At 53.0% G+C, this 19,307-nt stretch overlaps 1 protein-coding gene and 1 long non-coding RNA gene across 2 annotated transcripts in view; both read left to right on the top strand.

Annotated features, from left to right (window-relative positions):
• The window catches only part of ELL (elongation factor for RNA polymerase II), a 77,097-nt gene that overhangs the window by 15,866 nt on the left and 41,924 nt on the right, over positions 1-19,307 (top strand). The window lies entirely within an intron of this gene.
• LOC109247629 (uncharacterized) lies at positions 2,043-4,063 on the top strand. The gene is made up of 2 exons (XR_002071807.2): positions 2,043-2,316; positions 3,908-4,063. It is a non-coding gene; the product is annotated as an uncharacterized LOC109247629 (long non-coding RNA).

The following is a 19,307-nucleotide window of genomic DNA, read 5'->3' as shown; positions in this document are numbered from 1 at the left end:
GCCTTAGCCAGGATGCAGCCTGGAAAGCTTTGTTTGTTTAAAGTTGGGGCTAGTGTTTCTCGTTACTTTTTAACCTATCGATTCACCCTGTGGGTGGTGCTGAGCTCACCTTAAGCTTGACAGGTGGCGTCAGGAGGCCCAGAATCCGAGCTCTGCAAGTTGGCCAGTTCTGGGGAGATGAGCATTGCTGTTCTGAAAGCCAGGTTCCAGGCTTGAGGGTTCTGGAGCCTCTAGCTGCTTCCCCTTTCCCTGCCCCAGCCACAGATGAGCACAGCAGAAATCAGATGTGCATAGCAGTTTTACATCGGAGTCCAGGAGGAATCCTGAAGTCTATGGAAAATTTAGGGGAAATTTAGAAAAGTGAGCCTCATGTCATCATTTCCACTCAGGATGTATGCTGAGATTTTGGTAACCCAAAGAGTCAGAAGATTGTGTTTAAAAAAACAGAACACGAGTGGCAACAGTCAGCCCATACAGGCAGGTTGTTTAACAGAGCAGCCAGCCTCCTGTCCTGTGCCCACTTATGGGGCCAGCCTTCCTCAGCCCCTGTGCCAGCCTGCCCTGTCTGCACAGCGGATGAGCACCCATCATGCAGGGCCTGAAATAAAGCAGTCTGTGCATACCTTCCATGAGCTGTGGCCACCTGGCAAGTGCTCCCCAGACTCTCCAGGCCAGGTGAAGCCTGGGCAGTGGGGAGTGAGTGAGTGGGATGTCTACATGTGGGGTCCCAGTCAGACCTAGGCATCTGATGGCCCAGAATGTGTGTCCTTAACTTTGGCGAGACTGCAGCCAGGTCCCAGGTATAACAGCAAGGTAAGCAAATAGTCCTCCAGTGCTTGACCCTGTGCTGGGCATTGATGGTTCCAAGTGAAGAGGGATAGTCCCATGGGCTTTAATCCTACCTATCAGCCAGGAGAGGTCCCTGGAGAAGGGATATTTGGCAGGACCTGAAGGAAAAGTGGCATTCCTGGGCCCCAGGCGGGTGGTGGGGAAGAGCCTATACCCTGGGGAGTCATGGGAGGATGTGCTGAGGGAGCGGCCTGGACCTCTTCCTTGAGCATCACGGTCAGGGTGACGGGTCAGAGAGGATGGGGAGGGTGGCCAGGGCATGCTGCACCACAGGGCACCACACACTTCTGGGCTTCAGGGCACAGTGCCCTGTGCCCACACCTGGAATGCTTTACCTCCATGTCTTCCCGACCCTACACCCTGCCCCTTCCTTTGTCATCTCGGGTCAGAGGGTCCCCGCTCCGTGTGCCCTCCAGCACTCAGCATGTCCCTAGAGGTCTGCCTGCTTCTGTCCCAGCCGTAGCTGGGCTGCTGTAGCACACAGGAGCATAGTGAACCGTTATCAGATGAACGTGTGGTGGGACCATGTCAAGAGGGACGCGGGTCCTGTGCGGTCTCCTGGTCTAACTCTAGCCTTGTGCAGTCTGCTCTGTTGCTCCAAGGGCGGGTGTCTTGCACCGGGTCTGGATACTGGCAGCTCGGCTCCCGTGGTAGATCCCTAGCCTGGTGGCTGTAACTCCTTGGCGGGGCGGGGGAGGGGCTCTCCATGCTTATATATCTGATTTATTCGCTGTTCTCTGGCTCTGCGACTCCTTTTCCATAAAGAAAGCCCTTCCATGTCCTTCTTGCTTGCGTAGCCCCGGATCTTAGCCCAGGATAGTGGTGTTCCCTCACAGAGCGCACCATAAAGGCACCTCTGAAGCTGCCTGGAGCATCAGCATGGGCCCACAGCTGGACAGTCTGGTTGGACACAGTCTGGAATGGCTGGCTCATAGCACCTTCCCTGTGGTAGGCCTAGGCCTGTCGTGCTACCTTTTCCCTTTTTTATCAAATAAAACCAGGTATAAAGTGGCACTTTATTAAGTAGGTGATAGGAGTAGGGGCTAGGGAGTCCTACAGTGTGGCCTGACTCTGCCCAGGAGCTGGTGGCCAGTGGCAAGTTCTTGGCCTCGTGTGGTCACGGGGCAGTCAGTGCCTTCCCCTGCAGGGTGCTCCCCGCCCCTGCAGCCTGCTTGTGATGGGGGTGCCGTGGACAGCAGCCTCAGGGCCATTTGCTTGGGGCCCTGGCCTATCTGTTACCAGTGACCAGACTCATGCCCGGGCATTGGCAAACCTTGCCAGGCTGCCGAGTGCTTTCCCCAGGCAGGGGCTTTTGGATTCTGCATTTGTGGGCCTAAAACTTCTTCCCTAAGTTGGTTCAGAAGCAGAAAGATGAAGGTCATCCGTTTTCCTCACAGAACACTGACCGTGCTGCATGCCCCATGTCCTGGCACTCTGATTTAACAAGTGGCAAATGTCATCACTAAGGTTTGTCTTCCTTCAAAGATGGGGTTTTTGGGAGCTCCTATGTTTAGGCTACTGGAAGGTCCTCGGTGGGGACAATTTAACCTTTCAACTCTAAACATTTGCTCCTAATTTGGCTGGTCACAGATTTTCTGTGGTGGCGGGGGTGGTGGTCCTTGCTTGCAGGATTGACTAAAGCCAGCTCAGTCTGGCTTCTGGCTGCCTGTCTATGGCACTGTCATTGCAGCACACCTCAAGGTGGGTGCCTGCTGCTTGCTGGTCATTCTGCCTGGGTCAAAGGCTGTAGTCAGAGCACCTCTCCCTCCTCAGGGGCCTGTGCCCCTCGCCCCACTCACCTGCGATCCCTCCATCTCCTCATGCCCGTGGCCCATATAGAAAGTGCTCTGTCAGCATAGATAGCTCTGTGGTCATGGCTCCCGGAAGCCTCTCTCTACCCACAGCCACGGGGCCTGTGCTCTGTTCTTGTGGCCCGTCACCCCCGGGTGGCTGTGCCTGTTCCCAGGGTCCCCTGCTGTCCCAGAGCCCTCATTCAGCTCCGGCTGGACTGAGAGTATGCGCTCTTAGTGGAGAATATTGAGCCACAGCGATAGGGGCCACTCCTGGGGCCTTCTTATCCCACAGAGCTCTGGGACATTTGGTGACCTAACACAGGGCTCCTTCTGCCAGTTATGAACCCCTTGTCTCGGCCAGCTGGGCAGCAGTGCGACTCGGTGCCACTGGGGGATGCTTACAGTGGCAGTGAGTGATTGCTGATCATGTGTCTCCCATGCCCAAACCACCCACACAGGGCACCTGGAACTCTGTTGTCCAGACCCCGGTGTGCTCTCCTCCTTGACTGCCAAGGGCCTTCCTTTGGAAGTCTTCTCTCCAGTATCAGGGCCCTCACTGCCTCCCCACTCTCTTACCCATCGAGAGGTACATTCCCAGAGCCCAGGACTCTCCCCAGGACAGAGTGTGTGTGGGAGGGCCGCACGCACCAGGCCTTTGCTGTGAGCCCGTGGATTCGATTGGACCTTCCTTTTCTGGATCAGTGGCTTCCGACTTTATTTTGCTTTTACATGCTGTGACCGCTCTTGGGCACCAGCCAGACCTGCAGGATTGTGCTCGTCATGCACATCCTGTTGAGGCTCGTGGGTCCCACCCCGTGACTCCTGTCCATCCTCGTCTGAACAAGTGGCCCCTGGCGTGAGCCACTGGCCCAGCCTGACCATACAAACCCAGGGGAGGGCCCAGCTCTGAGCTGCTGCCCCGCGGGTTGTGCTTATTCCATCCCCCACCCCCGGCCCCACCATGCCTTTCCCACTTCCTCTTACACACCAGATTATCTGATTCTTCCTAATTTTGTGGTGGTGCTGGGCAAAAATGATTATCTCACTCTCATTTTTGTCTTCCTGATGGTGTCTCGTGTTTTAGCTACTTGCAACTATCTTTTCGGTCTATGCTGTGTTCATTGCCGTTTCCCATTGGCTGGTCTTTTAACTGGGATTTCTCCAGTGTGGCTTGATCCTGGTTTTCTCTCTGGGTGCCAGCTGAGTGCTGTCTGCCAGTCCAGAGGGTGAGGATGGCGTCGTCACATGTTTGTTCCTTCTCCCAGGTGGGACCCACCGTGCTCCTCGTGGAACAAGATCATCTCTCCTGCTGTGACTTTTGGCCTCCGTTGGCGGCTGGAAGTTGTCCTGGCGGGTCCCCATAAGTGATGCTTACTCCAAGGTTCTGCTCTGGTGAATTAAATGTGTGAAGTTGGCACCCAGCCAGCCATTTGTCATTTTCTTGAGCATGACCATGGACCCAGCTGGCTGGTGCCTTTGAAGCACTCAGACTGTGTTCTCAGGCTATCTTCCAGGGTCTTGTGTTTACTTCAGCTTGTCTCAGTGACACATTAGTGAAAAAGCTAAAGCAACATCTGTGAATTGGAAAATACTAACAAATTCTGGATGGCCCCGATGATTCCCAAAGTCCGTTCATACACATGTCACATTCAGACTCACAGCTGGTGACTCTTGGAAGCAGGGATAGCCAGTGAGGGCCACTGTGTGCGGGGCCACATGAAGTGCTTCCTGTCCCTGGGGCAGAGCAAAGGGCTCGTCAAGAGGTAAGGGCACCTGTGCCATGCTGACCTCTGCAGGGACAAGGGTACACTGTCAGCACTGACACACAACTGCTTCCTTGAAGGAAGCCCATGGTTCCTCCTCTGTCCCTCTGTCCCTTCCTCCTGCAAGGGCACTTCCCATTTCTGCCTTTGTCAGGGGAGGTAGTCAAAGGAGGAAGGTACCAACAGGTCCTGCTTGGAGAACACCAGATTCGGTGTGCAGGATTTCAAAGTCATGACTGGAGGGTTGGTGGGGCAGCTGTTAAAGGAATACACGACAGACATCCACACGGTGAGTTCTCAGCATCATCTCAGGGGTTCACTCAAATGTTTAACATGCACCAGAGTCATTGTGGTATACCTACCACATACATGACAGATGTGGGAACGTGAGCATGGCCAGTAGTCCTGTTTTACTTAAATGACCACTTATTAATTGCTTGTTGTTACTTTGCTGAATATTGTTTGAAGTTGTTGATGCAGTTTTGGGAAAGGTTCTGTGTTTTTTTAAATTTGTTTTTATTTATTTATTTAAAAAATTTTTAATGTTTATTTTTGAGAGACAGGGGCAGAGCACGAGGTGGGGGACAGAGAGAGAGGGAGACACAGAATCTAAAGCAGGCTCCAGGCTCTGAGTTGTTAGTACAGAGCCCAATGTGGGGCTCAAACTCACCAACAGTGAGATCATGACCTGAGCCGAAGTTGGATGCTTAACCAACTGAGCCACCCAGGCGCCCCATGGTTTTATTTATTTATTTATTTATTTATTTATTTATTTATTTATTTATTTAAAAGGGGTGGTTTTAAAAAAAAATTTTATTTATTTATTTTTTTAACGTTTATTTATTTTTGAGACAGAGAGAGACAGAGCATGAACGGGGGAGGATCAGAGAGAGGGAGACACAGAATCTGAAACAGGCTCCAGGCTCTGAGCAGTCAGCACAGAGCCCGACGCGGGGCTCGAACTCACGGACCGCGAGATCATGACCTGAGCCGAAGTCGGCCGCTTAACCGACTGAGCCACCCAGGTGCCCCTATTTATTTACTTTTAACGTTTATATTTTTGAGTCAGCAAGTGGAGACGGGGCAGAGAGGGAGACACAGAATCCGAAGCAGGCTCCAGGCTCTAAGCTGTCGGCACAGAACCCGACATGGGGCTCCAACCCACCCACAAGCAGTGAGATTGTGACCTGAGCCAAAGTCAGACACTTAACCCACTGAGCCCCCAGGTGCCACTGTTTTTGTTTGTTTTTGTTTTTGTTTTGTTATTTTTGAGAGAGAGAGAGAGAGAGACAGAGCATGAGTGGAAGAGGAGCAGAGAGAGAGGAGACACAGAATCTGCAGCAGGCTCCAAGCTGTCAGCGTAGAGCCTGATGGTGGGACTTGAACCCACGAGACACGAGATCATGACCGGAGCTGCAGTCAGGTGCTCAACTGACTGAGCCACCCAGACACCCCGGGTTCTGTGGTTCTGATGGCTGTCTGTGTTTGGGGGGAAGGGGCCCTCCCTCTGTCAGGGTCGGTCCCATTGGCCGTCCGTGGTAGCGCCTCCTGGTGCACCCAGAGCATCTGGGTGTCCCTTTGCTCAGCCCTCGTCTCCTCTGACCTGGCAGGAGAACCGATGCAGTGAGGTCACGTGGCCGTTGTTGTGTCTGCATTGCCTCTCAAGGCTGAGGGGGTAAACTTGCCAGGTTCTGACTGCAGCCCATGAAAGTCAAGAATGGGGTCATTCTCATTTCACAGATGAGAAAACTGATTAGCGCAGGCATGATGTCCATCACCACCTGAGGTTACCTGGCCGGTGAAGGGTGGTCTCCCTGACCCTAGTGGCCTTGCCCCCTTCCTTTTGTCAGGGTGGTTTTTTGTTTCTTGGCCTTTTTTTTTTTTTTTTTTTTTTCCCTTCCCCAAAGAATGTTGCAATGCTTTAAACTTGGAAGTGGGAGCTGGAGGCCATGTGTGTGGCAGAGCTGGTTTGTGCTGTTTGATACCTTGTGTCAGCAGCCTCGTGAGTCAGATCACCAGCCCTGTGAGACCAAGCCAGAGAGGTTAAGTACCTTACTCAGGTCACACAGCTTTTAAATGGCAGATCCTGAAGCAGAAGTGAATCTTCTGATCTCAGCTTCTGGGCACTGAGACAGTTTCGCTTTGAATTCCCAGTAGCTGCCGGTGGCCTAGTGATCATTCCTGCTCATGAGCCCTTGGTTCCCTGTCCCTGCTAGGACTGGTTGATCGATGTGGACGCGGGGCAGGTGCGCTGCTCAGATCTCGATCTCCTGTAAGGAAAGGATATGACGCCTTCAGGCACTGCCTCAGCTTTCAAGGGAGGTCGGGCCCTCTCCCTCCAGCCCTGGGTTGGGTTTGAGCGGCCAGGGGTGGTGTGGAAGAGGGAGCTCAGGACCCGGGGGGGCGGGGGGGGGTGGTGGCTAGTGCCTTTTACTTTGTCAGTTCCTGCCTCATCCGTGAGTTCCATCTTGAGTTCTTTGTCACCCAGGCCCCTGGCTGTGTGACATTTGCTCACCAGTACGGTGGGCAGCATGGTGCTGGCCTCAGGCCCTGAGGGGGCTGTTAAAGGGCCTCCGGAGTTAACCAGACCTCTTGTCCGGGTGAGTTGCGGGTCCCTAGCCTAGAAGTCCGGAAAGGGTTTGGGCCGCGCAGTCTCACCGCTGATAACACGCGTCTTGACCAGCAAGACGGTTCCGTTTTCCTTTCCTAAGTAGACCTTCTGGCCCTTCTCCAGTGGAGGCGGTGGCTCTGGAGTCCTGCCAGGTTCTGCTTTCGTGATGGCGCACATCATGAGCTGCTCCCAAAATTTAATTTCAGGCCTGAAATGAAACGATTACCGTGACCTTATTTTGACGAGTAGGAAGGCTTGATCTTTCCTTGTAGCTGTTTCTTGTCACGGATGTGACGTTTGCTCCCTCGGAACACTTGATATTACACCGCAGTGAGAGGCCACTCTGCTCCTCCAGCCACTGGGGCTTGCCTTGCTGTTCCTCCTACCCAAACTACCTTTCTAGTAAGTTGTTTCTTGCGTCTGACTTGCTCTTGTTTCTTTTTGAGTCCAGGAGATGCTCTGGTGTGGCTTGTAGCCAGGTCTGGGCTGGGCTGGCCTGACCCTGTGAACAACTGTGTGGTCACAGTGGCACTTTCCTGGGCACCCCTTGGGGTGTGTGCTGCTGGTTCCTGAGCTCGGTGGTTGCTCAACCTCCGTTGTGCACGGAGATCGCAAAATGCTCTGGGAGGCTCCCTTTGGCCAGCATCGTCTCGGAGTCCACGCGTGAGCCCCTCCTGCAGGCTGAGAAGGTTTCTGGATAAGGCAGGGACCCACTGTGCCCCCAGGGGCTTACACGTAGCTCCCCTCGCCTCAGACACGCCACATGTCACACGCTCACGACGATGAGCTGTCTTGGCTCGTTGATGTCACGTGTTTGGCTTGGGTGGTACCTGTAAGTGTCTGCGTGGGAACCCGGTGGGTCTGAGTTGAGTCCCTCTTCCCTTGTTCTGGGGCACCTCTGTGGCTGTCCTGCCTGCCCTCCCCATCGGGTCACCCAGGTAGGTTAGAGATGGAAAAATAGAATAGCCACGTTGATGTCATTCCATCCTCCTGAGTGGGGCATCTTGCTCCCATTTAATGATCTCTGTTTTCCACCCAAGATGAAGGCCCCATGCTGTGTGTTTAGGGGTGCCCAGCCCTCTCTGGCCAGCAGTCTCTGTCTTGGGAGGGACAAAGTGTCATTATGCTGCCTGGAGCCCAGGGCAGGCTCTGTGGAGCCGTGGTACAGAGAGGGTCTTCTCTGGAAGGTGCATGGCAGAGCTTCCCAGCACGGCCTGGTAGGCAGCTCTGGTGACAGTGGCCCCTTCTGGTCATTCCGGTCTCTCAGCCACTTCTCCCTGTCTCCTGCCTTTTCCCTTTTTAATTTCTCGGAGAAATCCCTGGGCTTGTAGAAATGCTTTGCCTTGATTGGTGTAAGCCCTCACTTTCCTTCTCGGTTATCCTAGTGGTCTGGTCTTGATGCAGTATATGAAGGCAGCCGTGCTTGCCTCTGCTTGTCCCTGTTGGTGTTAGAAACCACACTGGATCAGGGGCAGCAGCGCGGTGAGGTCACCGCATGGCCCGGCCTGCTCTGGGAGGTGCTCAGAGCCACACTTTTCATTTTGGGGGCCAGAAGGGGGTCTTAGCAAGAGGAATCATGAGGTTGGGGGTGGGGCACATACTTGTCCCAGCCTTTCCTGGGTTCCTCTCAGCCTAGCCAGTTGGTCTTCACGGTCCTGTTTTCCAGAAGAGGAGACCAAGGCTCAAGGAAGCTTGCTCATTTGTCCAAGGCCACGAGGATAGGAGAGCAGGGGACTGGGTGTGTGGCCTGACCGCTCCACTCAGAGCCCTGCTCTCTGCTCCAAGCTGCCTTCCCCAGCTTCGGCTTCTGCCTGTTGTCACCTCCCTCCTTTGGTCATTGAAGGGTCTGGGGACACCTTGGGCAGAGAGGGCACGGAGGCACCTGTGTGCTTTAGGCCCAAATGGCCATGCAAAGTAGCACCTCATTTGGTCAAAATGCTCGGGGTTGGCAATCAGAAGCTGTCATGCTCCTTGCTGAATGATTGCTGAGTTTATAAGTAGGTCACTGAGTTTACAAGATACCTGGGCTCCCTCTGGTCAGGACTTGGTGGGACCCAGGGGTGAAGAGAATGATGTGCTTTCACACTGCAGAGTACCTGAGTTTGGGCAGGGCCTCTCACGGCCTGGTGTGCTAATGGAGGTTGAGCTGAGGGCAGTGCGTAGGTGCTCCCTGCCAAGGGCTGCAGGCAGGACAGGAGGGACAGCCACTCCAGGGAGCAGAGTTTGTGCCAACCTAGAAACCTGTGGGAGGTGGCCACATGCTGGGGAAAGGTGCCAGGAGTAAGAAGGGGAGGTTCAAGAAAGGCCAGGTAGGGGGTAGGCAGGAGCTCCCAACAGGGCCTGGGGTTGGGGGGGAGGCATTCACGTCTAGGTGTCCTCTCACTCCTGTGACGTCTTGTGCCCAGGTGCACCTGTGTTCATGATATAATTAATGGCATTTTTAGTAACTTGAACCAAATGCTCTTGAACTTGTCCATGTGTTCCCTGCTGCATGGAGCCCCCCAGCCCCCAGCCCTGTGGCACCAGGAAACACTGGGGGTGTCATTCCCCCATTAGCACTGGTGTAGAGGTTGGGGCACTGATGTTCCTTGCCTGAGCTGGCACTTTACATGGCTTATCTGGTGAGTGCTCACTGACTGACTTTCTGTGGCGAGGAGTATGGTTTAGAAACAGCAGATTAGTGAAGCTGATATATGTATATATATGTATATATATATAATTTTTTTTTTTTCTAAACTCCAGTTGACTTCATAAGTACCTTCCCAGTGAAGCCATCCATGGCTGAACCTCAGTTGGGGCAGGTCCTGTTAAGTCAGCGAATCACGGACAGGGGCCTTAGCCTTTTCTGGACATGGATCCCTTTCAGACAACTAAAATACGTAGAATCATCAAGGCAGCGTTCTACGTGGAGAGTGAGTAAAGCGTTCAAAAGAAATGTGTGACCTAGTAACAAATTTATTGTTAACGTGTTAATGATGAGCTACAGCAGATTCGGTTGCTGTTACGTATCTTGAATTTAGACATCAGAGTTGATGCTGTGCGTGTTGCTGCCCAGTTGACCCTTGACCAGTGTGGGGGTTGGGGCGCAGACACAGCTGACAACCCGTGTATAACTTTTGACTCCCCCAAAACTTAAATAATGCTTTACCGATAACACAGTCAATTAACATATAGCTTGTATGCTGTACATATTATGGACTGTATTCTCACAATAAAGCAAGCTAGAGAGCTAGAGAAAAAAGTATTAGGAAGAAAATCATGAGGAGAAAATATATTTAAAGTACTGTATCAAAAAAAACCTGTGTATAAGGGGACTCCTATAGTTTAAGTCAATGTTGTTCAAGATCAGCTGCAGAGTTTGGTGCTTGTGTTTGTAACTGAAAGAAACGCCAAGGTCCAGGTGGTGGAAATAGATGCGTTTTTGTCTTCCCGCTCAAATTCAAGAACACCCGTGTCCTGTCGACTTCCTCTGTTGCAGTGCTCTCTCTTACGAGCTCTCCCGGTGGGGGCCTCTGTATGAGGAAGCTTCCAGGTCTCCGTCTTGGAACCAGGGCTCCTCACAGAGATAGGTGATGCCTCTGCTGTGCCTGGAGCAAGCCATGTGGAGCCCAGAGCTTCTCGCTGGTGCCAGGACTTTAGAGAGGACTCCGAGGAGGGCAGAGATGGGTCAGGAGCCAACACCAAGGGCTCCAGGGCCAGCCTGGGACAATCTGAGCATCAAGATGATTAATGACTACGATGCGTTTGAGACCACTGCAGATGGCAGTCCATGAATCTGTATTAGGGGAGAAACAGAATCACTAGAGAGTGAGACGGACAGAGACTTTTTTTTTTTTTTTTAACATTTATTTATTTTTGAGAGACAGAGACAGAGTGCGAGTGGGAAGGGGCAGAGAGAGATTGAGACACAGAATCTGAAGCAGGCTCCAGGCTCTGAGCTGTCAGCACGGAGCCCGACGTGGGGCTCAAACTCATGGACCGCGAGATCATGACTTGAGCTGAAGTGAGATGCTTAACCGACTGAGCCACCCAGATGCCCCAAGAGAGACTTATTTTTAAGGAACCAGCTCACGAGATCATGGGGACTGGTAGGTCTAAAATTTGCAGGGCAGACCTGGGAGGCTGGAGACCCAGGGAAGCTGGAGACCCAGGGAAGCTAATGATGTATGTTGAGTCCAAAGGCAAAATTCCTTCTTTCTCCAAGAGGCCTCGTTTTTTTGGGCTCTTAAGGCCTTCAACTGATTAGATGAGGCCCACCCACACCATAGAGGGTAATTTATTCAAAGTCTACTGATTTAAATGTTTTTCTCATCTAAAAGAAGCCTTTGCTGCAATATCTAGACTGGTATTTGACCAAACAACTGGCCTTGTCAAGTTGACACATAAGTTTAACCATTACACTGCTGATGGTAAGCATGTAAATAAATGAATAAGGAGAAGAGAGGGCTCCTGCTTACCATGGGCTGCTGAGGCCAATGAGACAGGAACTTGGTTTTATGGCCACAACTGTGAAGCTGTATGTGGCAGGGTTGGACCTGGACTGTCTGTGGGGAGAAGGTGTCTGCTGTGAGCTGCACGGGGAGAAGGTAGACTGAGCAGGGCTGCCCTGCCTGGGTGATCAGTGTTCACAGCCATGAGGGCAGACAGACTTCATATGCTGAAGGTGGGGTGCCTTGGAGGGCCACTGTCACCTCGAGGCCTGGGGATGGAGCACACAATGAGTTTTATTCTGGGTTGCATCAGGCAGACTTGAAGTGTGGCACACTCTAGTAAGGAAAAGGGGTGGTGTCCTGTATTACCCCAAAATGCCAGTGCCTAAACGTCAAAGAACTGCTGAGAAACTTCCAGATTAAAGCTGGCTTTCGAGGGGCGCCTGGGTGCCTCAGTCGGTTAAGCGTCTGACTCTTGGTTTCGGCTCAGGTCATGATCTCACAGTTCGTGGGTGTGAGCCCCCCATCGGGCTCTGTGCTGGCAGTGCAGAGCCTGCTTGGGATGCTCTCTCTCTCCCTCTCTCTCTGCCCCTCCCCCACTTGGACGGTCTCTGTCACTCTCAAAATAAATAAATAAACTTAAAAAAATTAAAAAAAAAAAAAGCTGACTTTCGAGATGGGGTGGCTCAGCGTGGTATGCCAGTCTCCTTGCCAGAGGGAGAGTAAGTGAGGGCACCACTGAGCCAGGTGGCAATGCGGAAGGTGGACCGTGGTGGGAGATGTCCTGTTAATAACGAGCATGACGAGGCTGGCAGCTGCCATGTGGTTATGGAAGAGAATACCTCTACTTTTAAGAAGCGTGCCAAGTGTTTAGGGGTGAAACGTGGTGATGTGTGAAGCTTGCTCTCAGGTGATTCAAGAAAGCCAGTGTGTGTACCTAAATTGGTATGTGATGGTGTGCCGGGCGGGGTGGGCAGGGAGAAAACCCACGTACTTGTGTGGGCAGGTTGGGAAGCAACAGCAGGTCAGTGCGGGGTTTAAATGTACTTGGGTGTTCTTTGCACTGTTGCAGCTTTTCTGTGAGTTTGGGATTATTTCCAGATCGTGTCTAGGAGAGAGAGCTGAGCGGTGGCGCTTATTCCCTGCTTTTGGAAGCGGCATGTCTCTCCTGCCCCGCAGCCTAGCTGGGGCTGCCCCGAGCCTCTGTCAGCCTGGTGCCAGGCTGTTGGCCCTGGAGATCAGCCATGATGGGACGTACTCTCCCCCTAGGACTCACCTTCTGGCCGGGAGAGACCGCTCTAGCACGTTGGTCAGAGAGATGCCCTCAGCTGGTGGCAGGGGTCAGAGTGAGTGTGCCTGGCGGGAAGTCCGAGGAGCTCTCCATTGAGGAGTCAGTGGGGTGGATCCCAGGAGCAATGCCCTAGACAGTGGCATGGGGTTCACAGCATCATAAGTGCTGGGTTTGAGAACCATAAAGGGGGCAGTGTGGTCCTTTGGGGCTGCAGGGCCAGAATTCATGGATGCTTGTGTAAGATCGGAGGCCCCCTCCCGAGCTGGAGGAGCTGGCTGGGAAGAGGCACAGGCCTGGGTGTCAGCAGGTGAGAAGGTCCACTTAGGAGGGAGCATGGCAGGGGTGAGCATTCATCGATGCAGCAGGGAGGTGGCCAGCCTGGAGTCCACCCGGGCTTGCCCTGCTCTCCCCAGACCTCGCCATGGCAGTGAGATTGTCTGATTTTACATACTTTAAGAAATACTCTTGGGGCACCTAAGTGGCTTAGTCGGTTAAGTGTCTGACTTCACCTCAGGTCATGATTTCATGGTTCATGGGTTTGAGCCCCGCATCGGGCTCTGTGCTGACAACTCAGAGCCTGGAGCCTGCTTCAGATTCTGTGTCTCCCTCTTTCTCTCTGTCCCTCCCCTGCTCATGCTCTGTTTCTCTCTGTCTCTCAAAAATGAATAAACATTAAAAAAAATTTTTTTTTAAATACTTTTGGGGTGCTTGGGGTGGCTCAGTCAGTTAAGCGTCCGACTTCGGCTTAGGTCATGATCTCACGGTCCGTGGGTTCAAGCCCCACGTTGGGCTCTGTGCTGACAGCTCAGAGCCTGGAGCCTGCTTTGGATTCTGTGTCTCCCTCTCTTTCTGCACCCCCCCCCCAAAAAAAAAACCCAAATAAATAAACATTTAAAAATTTTTTTTAAATGAGAGAGAACCAAGAAAGGTTCTTGTGAGTTTAAAAAAAATAAAAAAGGAAAGAAAGAAAGAAAGAAAGGAAGAAAGAAAGAAAGAAAGAAAGAAAGAAAGAAAGAAAGAAAGAAGAAACGGAAAAGAAAGAAAAGCAAAACAAGCTTCAGCTTCTTCTAAGCTCCTAGGATTGTGCTGCAGCTCTTGGAAGGGACTCCTCGCGCACACCTACACTGCTCTTACCTGGGTCTGCAGTTCATCAGCAGAACTTGAGCTGCCTCCTGGTTTCTGGGACGCATCAGCTCTTGGCAAATACATGACGCTCATCTTGTCACTCTGAGCTGAGATCAGTCGCTTTTGTTTTTAGGCAGGTGACAAAACGTTCTGTAAAAAGGCCTATGACAGTTTCAGACTTTGGGCCGAACACGAATGTGTTTTCAGAGCAAGACTCTTCCCCAGCAGGCGGGTTAAGGAAAGCAGACCTGCAGAAATGGGGAGCATTCCGCATAGCTCCAGCTGAGGATGCTGGTCAGCCGGTTTGGGAGGGAAGCAGGCACGTCCAGAGTAGCATGACCCTGCTGATGTGGAAGAAAGGCGACCAGGAGAAAAGACACATCCCACATAGTAGAGGGCCTGCTCCCTCCTTATTTGAGGGAGTCCTGGGTTCGAGTGCTGTGTGCTTTGCTGCTTACTGAGCAGGTGACCTCGAGCGAGTTGCTTGGCTTCCCTGAGCCTCAGTTTCCTCATCTGCCTGAAGTTGGCCCTGGAAAGGCGTGACCGTGTACACAGGAGGTCCCCGCGGTCAAGCTTCGGAGGGTAGGTGGGCACTAGACACCTGGCAGAGCACATGCTGCCCTCTGGCTTTACCCCACGAGAGATGGACGGGCACCGCTGCCCCATCTGCTTTGCAGGATGAGCCCGGTTTGGCACCATTTTTCATGGGCAGTGGGCTCTAAGGGATGGTCATCTCTCTAGGGAGTACTCAGTTGGTGGATCTTGGGGGATGCTTATGCATGACTTAACCCAGCAACAGGGCTGATCCTTTTGTGTCATGGGAGCCAGGTGGCAGCTGACGTGCAGAGAGAAGCAGGGTGGGACAGACTTCACTCACTGCTCATCTGCCAGGTGCCCTCAGGTGGAGGGTAGCTGAGGATGCCTGCTCCTTCAGCCAGACTGTCAGTGCTTAGAGAGGGCCATACTTAGCATCAGGTGGGAGTAGCAGGCAGAGGGCCTTTCTTGGAATAGGTCTGAAGCCAGTGGCTGAGAGTATAGCCGGATGGGTAGATGGGCTCTGTCCCCCTGGGCTCCACAGCTCCTGGGCATCCAGAGTCTGAAAGTGCAGATTATTCCAGGAAGGTCCATTCTGTTTATCTAGGTGATAGAGGATCTTGTTGTCCCAAAGACTAACAATTGGGCCCGTTGGAAGCCAAGCCAGGATCTGAAGGGACTGATCTGTTCTTGGCTCTAATAGTGATGAAACCTGAGTGCCTGGCAACCACAGGGGACCTCATTGAGGAGACTTGGTGACGCTCTGTGGGTGCAGGACACAGGGTGTCGTTTGGTCCTGGAGCCTCCCTGCGGGACCTAGCCTAGCACGACCTTGGCCAGGTCAGATTCTGCTTCTCCAGAGTTAGAAATACATGGATTTCATGCAGCATGCTTTGCGTCAGACCTAGTGAGGGTGAGAGCTTTCCTGAGATGTGCAGCTAGTAACTAAGGGCCTGTATCTGAGCTAGTTGGCTGCTGTGAGCCTGACTCCGGAACCCCAAGCCTGGTTCCCTGCATGGTACCTGCACACTCCTCCAGAAGAAGGAAGACATGGGCTCAAGGCAGCCGGGTCGGCCTTCTGCAGCTTCACTGCCCAGTGTAACCACCTCACACGCGTTGATCACATCCACTCTGCTCTCCTCCTGTCTGCACCTTAGAGAGTAGCCCTGGCCGAGCCCTGGGCCCGGTGCCCTCCCTCTGATGTCAGCAAGAGCGTGTTGCCAATGACTGAGGGACTCAGAACTGCCGTGTGGGTGGGCCCTGAGCCCCAGACAATTTTGACACCTCTTTGAGATGTTGGAATGTTCTGGCTCAAAATATTAGAGCTTCTAGAATGAGAGAGGGTGACTGAGCTCTCTGGAGAGGTTGGCTCGTCCACACGTTTCCCCTAAAGCCTTCAGGCTGTCTCTTGAGCTCTTGGAAGGGGTTTCCCAGGTGAACTTCTCCCTGTGGTCCCAGGTCAAGTGTCTGAACCAGGCTTATGGCAGAGGCAGCCTCCTTGGCCCAGTTGCATACAGGCTGGCTCTGCTCAGAGGCAGCCCCTGTTCCCAGTGCCCCAGGTGGCAGATGGCAGGGTCGGCCTTCTCTGTGTTCCTGAGCAGTTAGGATTTACTCTGGTATCCTGATAAAGGGGGCAGAGGGTGCTGAGCACGGCCTGGAGCTGACACTGAGGCTGGTTGGAGGCCGGCGTCACCCGGAGGCTTACTGGGGATGGAGGGGGTGGAGGGGCTGTGGATTCAGAACGCGTGCCCAGGTGACGAGGCTGGATCCACACTGAGCGCTGAGGCTGGGTAAGGTCCCTGACCTGGTAGCTCCCAGCTGCAGGTCATGTGTGTGTGACAGGGATGTAGGAGGGTGATCTTTCAGTGGGCACTGGCCAGAGGCCGTGGGGTACCATTGCACCCCAAAGGGAAGAGAGGTCTGAGTCTGCAGCCAGGGCTTTAATCTGTCTGTGATTTGGGCCTGCGTCTCCAGAGGCAAGTTGGTGGCACTTCGCGGGGGGCAGTGATGAGACGGGAGACAAGCAAGCCGAGCCCACCGTGAGATGTGGAGCACTGGGCAGCCCGAATCCCAGGCTGTGCCCCAGAGGACCCCGTGACCTAGGTCAGGCCCTCAGCTTCCTCCACTGTCACTTGATCCTCTCTCAGCTGTGTGGGGAGTGGAGCTGTCATGCTCCCCACTCCTGCCCACCGGCTCTGGGCGGAGTGAAGTTCGACACGGAGTTCAGTGCCTGGTATGATGAGTGTTAGTCGAGTTAGAAAAACAGAAGAAGCCCACTCGGCACTCAGGCTCCTCATGAGGCTGTGGCGGAAGAGCCTTGGTGCAAAGTGCTCTGTGTGCTTTCTTGCTCGTTTATCTGCGTTTCCTGTGTTCCTGGGCTGAGGCGCGCGCGCGCGCGCGAGAGAGAGAGAGAGAGAGAGAGAGAGAGAGAAGAGGCCAAGGACGTACCTCCCCGAGGTTGGCTCCTGCCCAGACAGAGGAGTCTCAGGTCCCAGGAGCGATGAGATTGGAGGTTCGCCCCTTGGCCACCGTGGGGACAGAGGGGTCGGGTCTGGTGTGTGGGCCTGGCCCCTGCACAGGCTGTGCTCAGCACTGTGGGCTGTGTGTCCTGGGGGCGTGCAGCAAGGATCGAGGCAGGGCGGCTTCTTTTTCTCGTTGAGGAAAGGCAGACGGGAAAGATGAAATAATAAGGAGACAGAGGTGTTGAAAAGAGGGCCAGGCCCAGGCCCAGGCGCGGGTTGCCCAGCTCAGAGAACCCCAGCCCCACCTGTGACCTCCAGCAGCCGTGTCTTCTCTCTCTGCTTCATTTTCCTCAGTTGTAACAGTGGGAACCTTGATGTCTGGATAGTTGAAGAAGGGGCTTCATGATGGCTGCCAGCCGAGATATCACAAGTTGTTGTGTTCGATTTGGCTGCAGTTTCTGTGCAGAGCCTGTGCCCAGCGAGCCCATGCAGTACACGCTCTGGTCAGGGTTCAGATGCTGCCCACCCTCATCTGAGCGGAGCATGCGCCCGACCATGCCCCATGGGTCCTTCTGCACTTCCTGTGTCCTGAGGTACCCTATGTGCTGATTCACTTAGTGTCCCGTCTGTAGGGCCACCGCTTTGGGCACCTAAGGGTGGTTGTGTTGGCCGATACACGAGGGGACACAGGGAACCCCGCGGGGGAATGATCTTGGTCCCGTGTGGCCCAGGCCCAACTTGGTTGTACCAGTATGGAGGCCTCGAAGTAGTGAGAGCTGTACTTCAGGGCAAAGGGCGGATGTGGTGGGAGGACGGTACCTGGCCCAACCCGCCAGGGTCATAAGGCCGAAACCAGATGGTGTCCAAGTGGTCAGCATCCAGGGAGCATCCAGGGTCGTGATCCAGGGAGTGTGCAGACACGAGCATCTGAGAGAAACACTTTAGCGGGGACTGAGCCGAGGGGGCTGGACCTGGCAGTTCCCTAGAGCTTCTTTTTTGGGAAAGGAAGGTTGGTAAGAATGGCGATTTAGATTTTCATAAAACAGGACTATTTCAGAAAAGCCAAGGGGTAGTTATAACCCCAAAGAACAAGTCCCATAAAAGAAAAAATTGGTAAGTGCCCCTTCATCAGAATTAAGAACTTCTCTTTGAAGGACACTGGTAAGAGAATAAAAAGGCCATGGACTGGGAGAGATTTTGCAAAACTCGCGTGATAAAACTCTTGTATCCAGACATATAAAGAGCTCTCAAAATGCAATACTAAGAAAACGACCCAGTTTTTAAAAATGCATTGCAGCTTTGTACCGCTTCACCACGAAGATGAAAGAATGGCAAATTAGTCCATGAAACATGCTCCACGTCATTAGTCAATAAGGAAATGCGAACGGAAACCACGATGAGCTGCCACTTCCTAAAACAGCCGAGGATGCCAAATACTGGTGTGGGTAGGGAGCCCCTGGACTCCCCTCATTGCTGGTGGGAATGTGGCCACCCTGGGAGACAATTTGGCAATTTCTCATAAGGTTAAACAGACACTTGCCGTAGGACCCCCAGTTGTGCTCCTGGGTGAAACAAAAACTCATGTCCGTACAAAATCCCATATGTGAATGTTTATAGCAGCTTTATGCATTAGTCCTTCAAATAGGAGATGAGCCTTGTGTCCTTCAGTCAGCAAATGGATGAACACACTGGCATAATACAGTAGGTTAACAACGGTAAAAAGGAATGGACTTTGGAGACAGCAGCATGGGTGAATCTCAGAGGCATTCTGCGAAGTGTGTGTGGTCAGCTGGATAAGGGTCTGATCAGCGTCCAAGACTCAACCCCTAGAGCTTGTGAATGTGATTTTAGATGGAAAAAAGGATTTTGCAGATGGGATTAAGGTAGGGATCTTTAGGTGGGGAGATCATCCTGAATCATCTGGGTGGGCTCTAAACGTAATCACGAGTAACCCTGTAAGCAAGAGGCAGAAAGAGATTTGACACAGAGGAAAAGGCAGTGTGACCACAGAGGCAGAGATTGGGGTGATGTGGCCACAAGCTGAGGAATGCCTAGAGACCCAAGAAGCTGGAAGAAGCGAGAAAGGCTCACTGCCTAGAGCCTCTGGACAGAGTGTGGCCCTGCACACCCCTGGATTTCAGCCTGTGGAATACTGATTTCAGACTTCTGGGCTCCAGGACACAGAGGGAATACATTTTTCTTGTTTTCAGCCACCAAGTTTGTGGTCATTTGTTATAGTGGTCACAGGAAACTCATACAGCATGATTCCATATACATAACCTGGAAAAGGAGAAAACAGATTGGCGATCGCCAGGGACCGGGCATGGTGGGGAGTTGGAGTATGGATGGGCACATGGGAATCTCCGTGGAAAGAAGGTGGCCCTTCTGGTCTGCCTTTATTTGCTGACCCAAGAAGATCAAACAAAACACACGGGAGTGGGGGGGTGGG

Source organism: Panthera pardus, unplaced genomic scaffold (genome assembly GCF_024362965.1).
Source record: "Panthera pardus isolate Hobbes unplaced genomic scaffold, ASM2436296v1 HiC_scaffold_8, whole genome shotgun sequence".
Lineage (NCBI taxonomy): Eukaryota > Metazoa > Chordata > Mammalia > Carnivora > Felidae > Panthera > Panthera pardus.
The sequence above is the reverse complement of the archived record's forward strand: the minus strand, read 5'-3'. Positions and strand labels throughout refer to the sequence as shown.